The sequence below is a fragment of the Hylaeus anthracinus genome, unplaced genomic scaffold, assembly GCF_026225885.1.
Source record: "Hylaeus anthracinus isolate JK02 unplaced genomic scaffold, UHH_iyHylAnth1.0_haploid 11985, whole genome shotgun sequence".
NCBI classification, from domain to species: domain Eukaryota; kingdom Metazoa; phylum Arthropoda; class Insecta; order Hymenoptera; family Colletidae; genus Hylaeus; species Hylaeus anthracinus.
The window spans coordinates 7,267,783-7,282,339 of NW_026534333.1; the positions used below are offsets into that span (position 1 = coordinate 7,267,783).

Sequence of the window (14,557 nt, forward strand, 5' to 3'; positions counted from 1 at the left end):
CAGTACTTCCCTGTAACTAATTATTCACAGTTCCAACGACTACTCGATAATAACAATTATAAATTGCGACTAATTATCCTTGAGAACACTATGCTGATTTATTTGAAGCCGCATCGTAAACACAAGACACCGAATGGGAAAACGTGGTACTGCGTCAACGAATATCAACATTTGCACATGAAAATATAAATGTGGCACATGTAAATGCATGTTGTATAGGCAATTAGCGAGTAGTTAATATAATACAGGAAAAGATCATCAATCCGCGTCTGCGCACGATCTGCTTATCATTCGTTCGCTGAGAACGACTTCTATTTTAACTTGTACGCAATCTACGCTCGCCATTCTCAATTTGTGCACGCGGAGAGGCGGCTAACGTTCATTAAACAAACGCATGGATGACGTCAGAAATAATCCCGCTCCCCTTGAATAGTACTCGCGTAATTCACGCCTAGAAGTATTATCGATTCTTGACGCATCTATCTCGCGAGTGTTACGTTCCAATGAAAGAAACTCGATCCTGACAGTGGGTGCGTTATCCTGTATGCGAAAAGGATATCTGCCTAGGGACGACAGAAGAGGATTCGCAGGGTCAACGTTTCAAAAGGTGGAGGAGTCAAGTGTCTCGAAATGTAGACACGGAATTATTCTCTCCTCCGTGGGTGCAATTTATAATTTTTGTTAAATGCAAACCTTGTTTTGCGATATTTCAAATAATAAATTTTCAAAGGTGTATATATTTTCAGGTCTGAGTATGACACCATCTGGCTGTCACGGATCCCAGAGCCGTACGTCCGCGGAATGGCGAAAGGGAGAAAATACGAAGGGACGAGCAATTTGGCTAGCGCGAAAATTCAATTCTAATTCGCGTCGGGATTTAAGCAAGCCTCCGATTCCGCGTAAAAGACGAATAGCTGGGCAGACGTGACCGTGGGTGGTCCGTACGGAACATCCTAAGCTACTTGGAAATGGATTTCGCCGCGTCTACTACGTCCACTGCTATTTAAAGATGAAGCATACGACGTTCGCGGTCCCTTCTTTTTTCTTCGTGTGGTCGCCGCCCATCGCGCCCTCTTTCTCTCGCCTAGCACGTGACTCGCGAGTGGAAAACGCCGTGAGTGCAAAGACACCTTTCACGCGATACCATCGTAATAATCGCCGGGGCGAAAGGTCTCGGCACCTAAGACGCCTGGTTTCGTCTGGCTGTTTTGTAACGAGAGTTATAATAACGGGGCGCAATTATTTGAAACGAGTCGCCGAAGTCGTCGAACCGACGCCGACGCCGCAATCCCGGGTGAACGGTGCCCGTGGCCTTACGATTTTTCGCTTTGGCAATAATTGTCGACGGTTGCTTCGTGGAACGTTCTGACGTAAGGATTAGTTAAGCTACGATGCAAATTTTTCGCGAATGATAGTGAGAGTAGCTCGTAAATGTTTTCTTAAAAGTAGTAACAAATTTCTTTCTTAAATTCAAAACTTAACGTATAATTCTGCGTATAATCGCGCGCAATAGAGATTAAAAATGATAATAGAAACAATTTATAAACCTCGAATCATTAGCATACCACTCGAGTAAAATTTCCTTTCTCTCTATCCTACACAGGGCATCGAAAAGCTAACTTCACGACGGCGAATATATTCAAACGTTGGTATTCCATGCACCGTTTCTCCAAATGCCGTGACGTAGAGAGAATTAAATCATTCGTATGCGATTTTCTCCGGCGGTGTTTGAGGTCTCCTCTAGGGACAAGAATCGCAAACCGGAAAGCTATGCTCATTGCGCGTTGCACCCACGATAGCTCGTTTTATCGTCGGCTAACTTACGAGTTATTACCATTCCCGTTTTCGAATCCCCCGACGCCTGAGCCGTGTAATTATAGGAAATAACTGGACGAACGGACCGGCCGGACGGACAAAAGTTTGTTAATTTATTAAAGTCGAAGCAGCGAAACATTTGTTCGCCCGAAATACCCGGCGTCGGCGTGCCCTAGATACGCGGACCTACCGTCTTCGAGTATCGTCGGAGTAATTATTTTGAATAAATGGTCGGCCTCCTACGCCGTCGACCAAAAGTCATCGCGGAGTTGAACGTCGAAGCGCAAAACATTTCCGAACCAAAATAGCTGCCGGTTCGCGTCATGTACAATCCAGCGGCACTGCTCAAACTTCTCATTGTTTTTCTTAGATCGCAAGGTCGGACTGCACGGACGCCCGCGCCGATGCTAAACGAACGAACTCGTTTACGAATCATCTTCGAAGTGGCACGAATTCTGGGTTTGGGGATACTCTGTTTCCTGAGTTAAAAAATAGATTTTTCTTTGTTGATAGGTATTCTGTTACTTAACCCTTTGAGTGCCGAGGAACGATATATCGCTGCTCGTAGCTGTAAGCATAACTATAACTCATTAAAAAATCAATTTTGCTTTACGAAACTAGCACTTCAATTTTATTTTATTTTGCATTAATTCAGCGATCATTCTACCATCCGCAGCAATTCAGACCGAACGCCATGTTCTCACCGAAATAAACTCACCTCTGCTATGTTTCTTATCCAACCGAAGAGACTTTTCCCTGATTGCTCCTATCGTCACCGATTTCCAGGCACGATTGTCATGTAAAATCGCGAGGAAGATATCTCCCGAAGACGGCAGAAGGGGTCAAACGGTTCAGAAGGGGGATTAACGATCGTCATTAGTCGGCGGAAGGGTAAAAAAGGAGCAAAACCATGGTACAGTGAAGGGAGGGGCCTTCAGCCATGAGTAGGGTGAGGCTGTTTCGCGAACGAGTAATTTGATCGAACGGGGCGAATTAGCGACAGAGCAAAAGCTCGTCTAAGGAGAGCACGTAGGAGGAGATACCCTCATGCTATAAACGTTCAGTTCAGAATTAGCGTGGCCAGCACATGCTAAACATTCAATAAAGCGCTCGAAAGCCGTCCGGAATAATCGTAATCATAAATAATCGGGCCTAAATATACGTCGAGGCACAGTAATGCCCGTGAAGCTTTGCTCGCGTACCAACTGCTGTCCGCGAACCGTTAACGCGAACGGAAATCGGTCTGACGGTTCCTGGTCGATCAACGCCTTTTTCTTTCGCGCTCGCCGCGTCGAACGAGTGCAGAAAAAAAAATGAAGTAAACAGCAAGCTGGAACAATCGGGTAATGAAGCGGTAATATCAGCTCGTGGCCGACGACAAGTGGCGCAGGAAGTGACGAGGCGATCGTGACGGATGGGAGCTTTGAAATCGAAGAAACCGTCTGCCTGGAAGCGTGACGAATGGTGGATTACACGCGTTATTATCTCTTGGTAATCTGTTTTCGATGGTGGCGCGTTTACTCGATTTTGAATTACGTGGGTATGCTTATTTAAATTTTTTTGCGAGACGAAGTATTAAGAGGACCAGAAATTGATGTCGTTTCTTGTTTATTATTTATCACCTCATTGAATACCAATTGTTCAATTGAAGCAGTCAAAAGCTCCTGTTATAGAGTAACATACTTCATGGATTTAAGTTCAGTCTAAACAGGTCTTGATGCCAACGTTTGAGATCTAAAAATGAATCACCCAGGCGTCCACGTTAGGACCTGCCACGCAAACTTCGTTCTCACAATCCATCGCGAATTAAAACACCATGTTACTCGAGATCGAGGCACGGGCCATCAAGGAAAGGACTCAAACATGGCCACGACCGTCATTGCGATGCACGAATTTTTGATCCAAAACGATGTGCCCGAAATGGAGGCGAAGGAGCTTGCCAGTGACCCAAAGCAAGGAGCCGACGTTCCGTCATATGTTTAACTAAGCGTGGCCACGATCGTCATTAGTACGCAATAATGGTTAATGGTTAGGTTTAGCATGTTCATCTCGCTGCAACGCGACGCTGGCGCTCGTTGTGCGCAAACGGACATATGGTCGGCTGGCTCGGCCGATTAGACACATTTGCATCACAATGCCCGAAGTCTGCCCACCGCGGGCTCACGGCTCGCTCTCTTTCTCTTTGTCTCTCGCTCGTTCAGTTTCTCCCTCGTTGCTTTATTACGCGCGCGTACAGGGTGTAGCCTGCACCAGCATAATGGCACTTAGTCGAGAGTGGAGGGAGAAAGAGTGAGAGAAAGAGAGGAGGTCGAGGAAAAAAATGTTGCAGCTTTCGGTTAGCACGGCAGGCCCGTTTGTTTACGCGGACCCTTTAAATCTTGTTCACGGGGATCCACGGACCAAGTGCACTCCAAGAGTCCTTCTCGGCGAGGCGATGTTGCTGCGATGTCCTGCGGGTACTCGGATCGATAGATCGTGCCGCGGAAACGGACGTATTCGAGTACGAAACGATGCTCAATGGCCAGGAATGAAACGATTCGGAGACAGTTGCGAGAAAAGGGCGATTCTTCGACTCTGCAAATGATTTGGGGACATTGTTGTTTAATGTACGGTGGAACCTTGGCTATCCGACCGCCGTTTAAACCAGTGGCGCGCAACTTTATTCGCTGTTTAGTCGAGTGAAATAAAATGATCAACGTACCTGTTACCAGAAGTTTTCGAAGAAAATCGTTGATTATTAAGGAAAAATTGACAAGTATCCGTAAGCTCCTATTGGAAGAAAAAAAAAAAAAGAAACGAAGCTGCGACAGAAATTTAGAGAACAACCAAGGAGAACACGAGGACGAAAATGAGTCTCTTATTAAAATATTCCCACTCGCTCTCAAGCATACACAGCTTTCATATGGCATGGAGCCCAAGCAGAAAATAATTCTACTAATGCGACGACGTTAAGAAGAATATGTTGGTTGACAGAAAATTTATATCTCTATTCAGATACAGTAAAAATCTGAAAAATCTGCGATTAAATACTTCGAATTATTCAAATCAACTCGACGACAGACTGTAGCGGTGAGCGATATTTTCTACCAGGTATCGGTTCAAATATTTAATAACAGTTGCAAAGAATAATTTTTATTTGATATTTCATCGACCAGGATCCGTTGAAGAAATGTCTTGACTTTAAACTTCAAGGTCAATTCGTTTTATTTTCATATATTCTATCGAACGAGATACGTTCTAATAAAAATAATACAAACGAATGACGTGTTCACACCAAAAAGAAAATATTGAATTCTGACCACTTGCATGGACCAAAATAGCTAGTGGGAGCAAAATGTTTTTCTCATCTTGTCTTTCATTTCTATACAAAGCGATGGACTCGAAATAAGAGTACACCTAAATTCTGTCAATTTTAAACACATGACAAATTATTCTAGGCACAAGTTGAAACATCGTGACGGACAAATGTAACACGCGAAGAATTTCTTTCTCGAGGACATTTATTTCAACGTTCAAGGGCATTGTAGTTTTTTTTAACAAACGAAGATATTTTCGACTCTCGCACGCTATGGGTGACGTTAAATTTTAAGGTCAAGATGAATTGTGAAGTAGACTTTTTTTCAAAATAAACCTCCACCGATTTAGATACATAGATCCATCTGCTTGGGCAGAGATAAATATTTCTGTTGTATTTGTACTACATCTACGCGTTATATGAAATCAAATATTAATGATATGTTACGTAAGTGTCTAATTTTAAATAAGAAGTTCCATTATTATATATAATATGTGTTTTTAACCGATACTTAAACTCAGTAACAGCGTAAACTAAATAAATATTTAGTAATATGTCGATACGCGTTATTCAGATTTTTTTCGTATTCGAAGAACCAGCTTTCTTTCTCGGAGCTTTTGATAACTCGACCGACCGTTGTATTTACGAGCTTGAAATATTTAATAAGTACGATTTAACAAAAACTGGTTCTCATCTTCAATGTTTAAGAGTAAACAGAAAGCACCGCGACGCTTGTATTCGTACCAACGAGGCTGAGATACACATTCTTTACATAAACGTCCAATTTTCTTCCACCGTTATATCCAGTCACGCGCAAAAGAATAAAACTTTCCCTAACCAAACTGGTAACGCGTAAAACTCCCTGATGAAGTAATATCCGATAACGCGCGCACTACATTACAGAAGGAAAATGAGTTCTCATGTTATCCCGACAGGTTAACAGCGATGCGGCCAGTAATTAAGTACGAGTTAATCGTTCTCCGCGTGGATGGCGTTACATTGATACCTAAATTAGATATTCCAGGGAAATTATGAATTCGAGTCTGTATTTTGTACGACCAACCATTACGCAGGAATTTCGATGCGAGTGGCCAATGCATCCGAGACTACGAAAGGTCGTTTTTCGAAATTACACATTCGGTCACGCTATGCTTGGCTTCGAGTCGCTGAACATTATCCAACGCTTGTCCGTGTTGCATCAATGATTTTATCGCTCCTGACGGTTTAAGATTCTTGTAAGCGAGTAAGAAATTACACCGCAAGTTAATTAATAGATCCCTCTTCAGGCTTATGCTCGCGGTACAAGGAACGTTGCTCGCCGCGAAAAATAATATGGAAGATGTAAGAAAGAGGAAACTGGAAGCTGAGACTGAATCGCCCTCATCGTCGGATTGGAATTCCGCGTTATTCGCTAATCAAACAAATTAACCGAGAATGCACGATAGTGGATGATACATACACAAGTGGAGGGATCAAATACGTAAGAAGAGGACGCGCGTTGATTACAATTTTAAAGAAGGATATCTCGATGGATATCTTACTACGAGATATCCAGTGAACAGAAAAAGAAGACTGTATCAAGGGAGCATAAGACATGCTTCGGCAAAAATATTAACTTTAAATTTATAGCGAACGAGCATTCGACATTATAATAATATTCATTGTAACGGCTAGACTGGGGATGTTCCCCATGCATTCGTGACGAGACGAGATACGGTTAGATGTATGAAAATGTGCACAGAGACAAAAATATACAAAATGTTAATAACAAGTTTGTCAATTAAAAGCCTTCATAACGAGATATGTAAACTGAAAATAATATACTAAAAAATGGGAATCGTTACTCCCACTGCAATTGATTCCCAAACAATCAGGATTAATATCTTCGATGCAGCGCAAGTCCTTAAATCGACCAGTGGGTGTTCTTGAGTCAATACCAACCGATTCGATCCGATCTCGTCGAAAGGAGTCGGTGTTTTCCTCAGTCGTCTTCGCATCGATCACGCCAGCCTATAAAAGTGACGACGAGCGAGTTCCTCCCTTAAGCGAGGCTCGCGAAGAAGTCCGAGGCGGTGGGTCACGGGGTGTGGGGGACCGATAGCGACTGGAGGACTAACCTCGAGTTAGAAATTAATTAGAAAAGTGCGGAGATATGGCCTGGGTACGCGGGAAGGAGACGGGAGAGGTGGGGGCAGGCAATCAACGAGCAGATGAATTAATGGCCATGCCAACTACCCCTTCGAGATGCCGTAAGAAGAAGGGCGCCCTCTAAATACGTCGCTGCGCAGGCAAGTAGATTCTTATAACCGCTATCACCACTACTATATCGTGCCACCACTCCCGGCACTCACACAGGCTCCGTCGACATCATCGCCCCCTTAGTCGTCGACGGGTAACATTTCCGAATCTATCGGCCGATTTTCCACTTGGGAATCTCTTTTCGTCGGAGAAAAATAATGGACAGTTTTGGTCTGGCCGCTCCTCGAGGACGATTGTTCGTGCTCGACGAAGAGTTATTAAAACGCTCTTGGAAATTCAAGTGCACGTCGAAGACGGCCGAGGGTACCTGCGGTTTTCTTTAGACAAATGCACGCGCGAAGTACCTTTCGCTATCCTTGATTTCGCCCTTTCACGATCTCGCCGCGCGGTTCCGTGCTTCCTGCTTCTAATGATAAGCAGATGCGCATCTTGCAACTTGCAGGTAATAGGCCCGTATAACTTTCAGATCACATCCTAATATATCGAGACTCAAATGGTATTATATTACCAAATAATTTTAATTTTCTCACAAGATTACGTATAAGTCTCAATTATATAGCGTCTTTGATAACTAATAACGATATTGATGGCGGTTAGCAGGACCATCGACCTGAAATATCAAACTAATCCCTTGGAAGTTGTTTGCAGAACAAAAATTCGGTCCATAGAAGGTTAACATAAGATCAATACAAATTTTTAAGTAAGATGGAAATTACTCGAAAAGAAAAATTCAACGGGCGTCCCCCTTAGGCGACGCAAGTACATTCGAACATGAAATTACGTTGGTCCACCTGTGCATTTGACTTAAACGTCATAAGTACTGGTTACGCGGTATTCGTGATGCAATGGGAGCGAGGGTAATGCTTGCAAGGTCCCTCAATATTTCATGGATAATTTCTCCCCTCGGGAAGCGATGCCACGAGCCCGGAAGCCATTGTATGAAAGAAGGAGCAGCCAAATCCTCGCATGTCCTGTCCATTGCCTCTCGACCAACGGACCCAGGGGTGGTTAATTCATTGTTAAGTAACGTCCGAATGCGTTTAATGCGACCCCATGAATGTCGCTAACGGACATAGCTCTTCCGTTTCGACGCCTTGAGCTTTCAGAAGTGCCCACCCTGAGAGATTTCCAAGTGAAATTATTTTTTCCAGGGTCGAGAATATGCTTTACATACAGTCGATCCCATAAATATTCGTACCCTCTATGTTTATTAAAGAAGTTAAATTAAATAAGTTTCGAAACTTATTTAATTTAACTTCTATATTCTAATATATATATATTTATACAAAGATACACTTGGAAGCTACCATTTAATTTAAACAAATTTCTTCGATAAACATACAGGGCACGAATATTTGTGGGACTGACTGTATACACAAAGTTTTATCATATTTATTATTTTATATTTAAATCATAAGAGTTTACTAATTTAATCTAAAAACGTTCATCTTTAACGTGTTCTTCAGCGTCTGCTTAATTCTTTCTCTCGACGCTAGCAACGTGGTTATTACTAGTTAAGACCGTAATGAAGAATGACTTTCCAACGTAACGGTACTCTCGAATGGCTCGCATTTATTAATTTATAAATTAATCTCCTCCATCAGCCAAATACCGGGACAAAATCTAATTATAAACGACACGGCAATCACGTCGACCGCTGCGTCGCGAAGAGGGCAGAGAATAGAGACTTAAGCCGAAGAAACTTTTTTTTTTCCTCCACGCGATTATCATAAGATCAGCGTATTACCGCGATCCATTAACGAAGGAGGCGAGGTGGGAGGAGAGATAAAGAAACAAGACGCGGATCCGTGATCTACACTGTTGGAACTCTTAAAGGCCTTCGCTACTTTCTCTCCGTCTTCTCGCCAGCGGACTCCCCCGCAAAATCATAATCTGATCTCGTATTAAGGATCTCCTCTGCCCCCCTTTCTGGCTGCCTTCGACTCCCCCTCTTCTCTCCCTCATTCTTCCTCCTCTGAGCCGCGTTCCCCTATTTTTATGCAGATCCGAAGCGAGGCGCCCTGAGGTGGGAAGCTACGCTATAAACGCTTTATAATCTCGATTTCGCTGGCTCGTACGTGCCGTTCGTTTCGAAGGGCAGCTGGCGCTCTTGGTAGATCCTCGTATACACGCTCGTGACTGAAATCGATTAATCCGAGAGAAAATGAGGGACCATGCGAAAGCAGGTCTTTGATCGCGAAGATTGACGAACGAGATTTTACGCCGTGGATGGTTCGTCGAAGGAGAATTGTGAAGCTCATGGGAACCGAGCTGAACCGCGCATCGAAATCTTCACGAATTCGATTCAGATTTATTTTTGACGATACTTAGCCCCGCGATTAATTGCTGAAGCTCCTCAGCGCTCGACCGAACGCCAGTACCGTGAAATAGAAACGATACAAGATGTCCCATCGTTTTAACGCGGAGTGTGAACACGCCTGAACGCTCGAGCAGTTTCCACGATCCAGCAACGGGTTGGGATCGGTAGGGGAAGACAATCGCGCGATCTTTGGCCGCGAAAATACAAGAAAGATTCGAGGCACGGTCGGAAGGTAGCCTGGGCATACCTTCGAGCCTGTATATAATCGAAAGCATCGGCGGCGCATCTACGAGTCGCATTATCATTGCCTCGAAAGCGAGAGTGCGTCGTAACACCCCGTGAAGCCGAAATAAGAAGTGGAAGAAAACGAAGAAGAAAGAGAATCGAGCGTGCCAGTATAATGGCGCTGAGATGCGAAAGGGCGAAGCTAACGATATATCTTGGACTATTGTCTTGTGGGCCGCGACAGTCGCGTCCATTATATCAAGATTAACTCTCTTATTCCCTTGGAGAAGGTATGGAAGGGCATATAAAAGTACACAGACTCCCGAGGGAAGAGGTGGAGAGGGCATGCAAGGAGAGGAAGGCGGCGGAACGGGGGGAGGGAGGCAAAAGGAGGCTGCAGGCAGGCCTTATGGCGCGTACACACAAACCACCTACACTTTCGCGTGGAATACGAGAACGACGACGACAACGACGAAGAAGCAGAAGTGGAGGATGGAAAAGAAGAAGAAGACGAAGAAGAAGAAGAAGAAGAAGAGGGTCAATGGTGTGTTCACGGTGTTCCTGAGACGGCACACGGGAACGGGGGTGTACGCTAGGCATTCGCAGAAGAGGACATTATAAGGAGTTATGAGGTCCTGCTTCATACGTGAGCATCCTTGCCTCCGTCTCCCTTGCCACACTCTATCCTCCCACTAGCCTCCCTTTTATTCGTCTCTCCTACTCTCGTGGTTTCCTCTCCGTCTCCGTTCGCGTCGCGGATTCTTATATACAAGATCTGCGGTGGTTCTTAATATCCTCCCCTTTTAATGCCTCGCTCGGACTGCCCTCGAAGTCGATCCACCCGAACATTTTTGCCTGCCGCCTTTTTTTTCACCTTGGCTGATATTGAGTTATACGCGCGGCGTATTTATCGTTCGAAATCTTCCTGCGAGAGTCTAAAACGGTGTACACCGGGGCAGGAACAGGAGTGGACAGGCCAGCGGGGACCAAAGGAGAAAAGAAGGTTGACCTCCGCGCGGGCACTCGCTGAGGGAAACCGCAGAAGGATGACTGATGACGAGCAGAAGCGGGGGAGATTAAGTGCGTGCACGAATGCGAGCTCTGTATTTATACGACCTGGTCGCAACGTGACCTTTCAAGGGGTTTCCAAACTTTTTCAGATGCTAACCCTCTTCCTGTGAGAGGAACGGAATGTTTCTTTGCTCGATGTCTGTTAGGTGTATGATTATTTATTCATTATTGAGTTGTTTTTACTAGGTTTTCGGTGTGTTAGAATATATAATCTGTTATTTCCATTAGTATTAGTTTTACAATCCCATAAAAATTCACGAATCCTATCCAGATTTCATTTCTTTAACTAGATCTTCAGAATTAATTTTTTTTTTATTCCATCGACCTCGGCTCGAACAGTAGACTCGTCGGTCACTAGCGTTCCACCAGTCTTAGTTTCCCACCGTTCTGGAGGAATGCAATCCGACGTTGTCGTGTTTTCGTAGGACCGTCCAGGGATCGAAAGCGAAAGAATCTGTGGCGAGGTCGTGACCCAGTGAAGTCGAGGCATCGAGAGCTGGAGCGAACCGATGCGAAAGAGGTGGCTATTAGATCGACTGGACTGGATTCTGGTAAGTTTTACAGCCCAGGGTTATAGCCCTCCACGAGCAACGGCGTAGAATCGCGACGGGTGTACCTACACGAGGTCGAAGCCACCACCTACTCTCGAACTCGAGGGGTAGCATCGATGGTAGTGGTGGACTATACCATCCTCGTGGTTCCCGCAGCCCCACTGACTCTTCGTTTCACCCTCACCTACAGCGAGTGGTTGGTACCCTTTACCCGCCACCCGTGCACATCCCTCCCTCCGATACTCCCTTTGACCTCCACCTCGTAGTCGACCTCCAACCAGCGTGCTCGAACCGTAGTAGTGTACCACCGACAACCATGAATGGAGACCACGTGTCTTTCTCTCTCTCTCTCTTGCCAGGCTCGGTTCAATGCCACCGAAAGCCCAACACCGAGGATTCCACGCGTCCGTTTTCCACCTAGCTACGGCGTTAAACTCGCACCGGGGAAGTCACAGACATCCTGGGTGACGAAGTTCTCCGATGGCTTTTCGATTCTTTGCGGGGTGAACGAGAGAAGCATCGCTGGGGAAGTATCACGCGTCGATTTTCATGAAACTTTCCAACGGACGTTCATTACAACCCTAGGAACTATGGCGTGCTTTGTTGTTGATGCTTTTTAACTTTAAAGAGGATAATATCCCTTGCATCAGAGTTGATCAGTAGATTATGTAATTATTTAGATGAGAAAGATGTTGAATCTAACAAAAACTGGAATGTTCTAGAGATAATTAATAAATACAAATTTAGAATAAGTAGAATAAGGAACATTTTACACAATTTTTCTTTATTCAAAGAATCTCGTACTACAATTTGTACTGACATTCACCCGAATAAAATTTTAGTTTCATTTACCGTTTTAACTTCTCCAAGATTATTTTCATCTATACATCTGGAGCATTGTGAACGCTCAGAAACGCGTCGTCGTGCATTCTGAATAGGACAATTACCAGTGAAATATTATGAAATTCTTTGGTCGACGATTCAATTATAGCGTGTCAAAGAGAAAGTCCAAACTAGCCACGCACCGAGAAACTGGGGCAAGAGGGCTAGACAAAAGGGCATTGTGGTGAATCTTCTCTTTCGTGAGGGAACCACCAGCACCCTAAACAACGGGGCTGCGGAAGTGAAGGAAAAGAGATTAACGAATTCGGGTTCACCTCGGTATTTTTACGGTCGATTACGACGCTAGCTTTGTCTCGTCGTTCGCCCCGAGGGCAGAAAAACGAGGAACACGGGTAAATAAGACAACAGATCGGGATTCGAGATAAGTTTGCGCTTTCCACGGTCACACGAACTTGAAAGATTTCTTGGCCCCTTATCCACTTCTTCGGCATCCCAGGATGCGTGACGGTTAATGAGTCGTACGATTTTAGTCCAGAAGTTGTCAGAATGTATCTTCATTCGTCTGCTCATAAGTTTTTGTACCGTAAGACTGAAAGAAAGGCTAAGAAAAGACTAATAATTCTAATTATTCTACCATGGATAATGCTTCGTCTTTTATCTTTAATCTTATATATATAACATTTGTAAAACGAGAGCAGATTTCTGAAAGCCTCACGGTCCATTGATTTAAGGGTCACGTATTCGTAGCAACAATGAAGACATAACATAGATGTTTACCTTTTCTCGAACTATCCTGTTTACTTCGATTTCCCTGCCATTTTCTCATTTCTTCCTGCGTTCTCCTCGTCCTTAGTTATTATATTTTTAGCGACAGTCACAAAAATGCAGCCGTCGTGCTCCAGGTAAACAACGGTACGGAGGTAGTCGAAAGCCAAGTGAAACTATTCAGAGGACGAAAAATATGAAGACAAAGGTCCGCTGTGGATTTTCACACGCCCCGGGAGTAGAGGGAAGGCGAAAGAGGACAGAGTGACGCTTTTAAGGGTGGTCGCCCCGTTGCGGACCGGTCATCACCTGGTCAAAGAAATGAGACTCGTACGTTATCGCATAAATTAATTCGCCACCCTCCCTGGGACCCTTCTTTTAATGTCCCCTCCTCACTCGAAGACTTAAGAAGGAGCCGTGGCAGCTGATGGGGAATTCTTACGGTGCCGCTGAATGGGACCGAACGCTGATGCGTCGCGTTGACCATAGTTCGTGACGAACGATTACGACAAGCTTAATTATTCTTCCTGGGAGCGCCCCATTGTCATGGAAATCGCAATTCGAGAAAATAGAACGACGAAGAGCCGAGAGGATGCCCGAGCCGCTGATTCAAACTGGTCTCGACCATCTCCCATAACTGTCGACCGAAGAATATTCATGGAAAGACCGGGTAAACTCGATAATTGTTGGTTATAATTGAAATATCCGTTGATGGTAATTAGAATTTTGCAATCTTCTGTTTGTCGCCGAGGCTTGATAGGTTTAGTTTATGGAAAATGTTGTAAATAATTTAAGTAAGTACCAATAAAGAATTTAATATGCTGATCGCCACGTCACCCATATATGGGTGACAGTTCGTTTCACTGAAGAACTAAAACTGTCTGTAATCAAAACACAGTAGAAATTGTCAAGAATATTAGTCTGGCAGTCAACGTGTTAAGATGTCTAAAGGTATGTGAATTACAAAATTGCTAGTATTTCCAGAATAGAGAAATAAGTAAAGCATCGAGGATAATTCTACTGGCTAAACCGAGAGTAATTCATACGTTGAATAAATGAAAGCATGCACATTTTTTAAACAGACTTAAAGATTTAAGTGGTAACGTGTCACTGTCTGAAATCGTCAAAAATATATATTACATAAAAAGAAACATCTATTTTTTCCCCAGTCTGGATACAAACGTCTCGTTATTAAGTCACGTCTTCGAGATGTTATTAATAAGAGAATCACAGTTCTACGGCCACAAAAAAAGGAACAAATTAACATAGTCTTCTGGTGAATCGACAAGAACCTTGCTCAAAGACTTCGAAGTAACTCTTAAGAATCTTCTCGAATGACCAGAAAAGGAACCCTTGATTTTAAATCGCGGATTGAGGCAAATGGCTTGTTAAAGACGCAATCGTCCTGAAGAT

General features: G+C 44.1%; 2 protein-coding genes across 4 annotated transcripts in view; one reads left to right on the forward strand and one right to left on the reverse strand.

Annotated features, from left to right (window-relative positions):
• The window catches only part of LOC128887306 (uncharacterized), a 200,799-nt gene that overhangs the window by 162,951 nt on the left and 23,291 nt on the right, over window positions 1-14,557 (reverse strand). The gene's annotated exons all lie outside the window — the stretch shown is intronic.
• Window positions 1-14,557, forward strand: part of LOC128887290 (transcriptional regulator Myc-A-like) — a 350,744-nt gene that overhangs the window by 92,144 nt on the left and 244,043 nt on the right. The gene's annotated exons all lie outside the window — the stretch shown is intronic.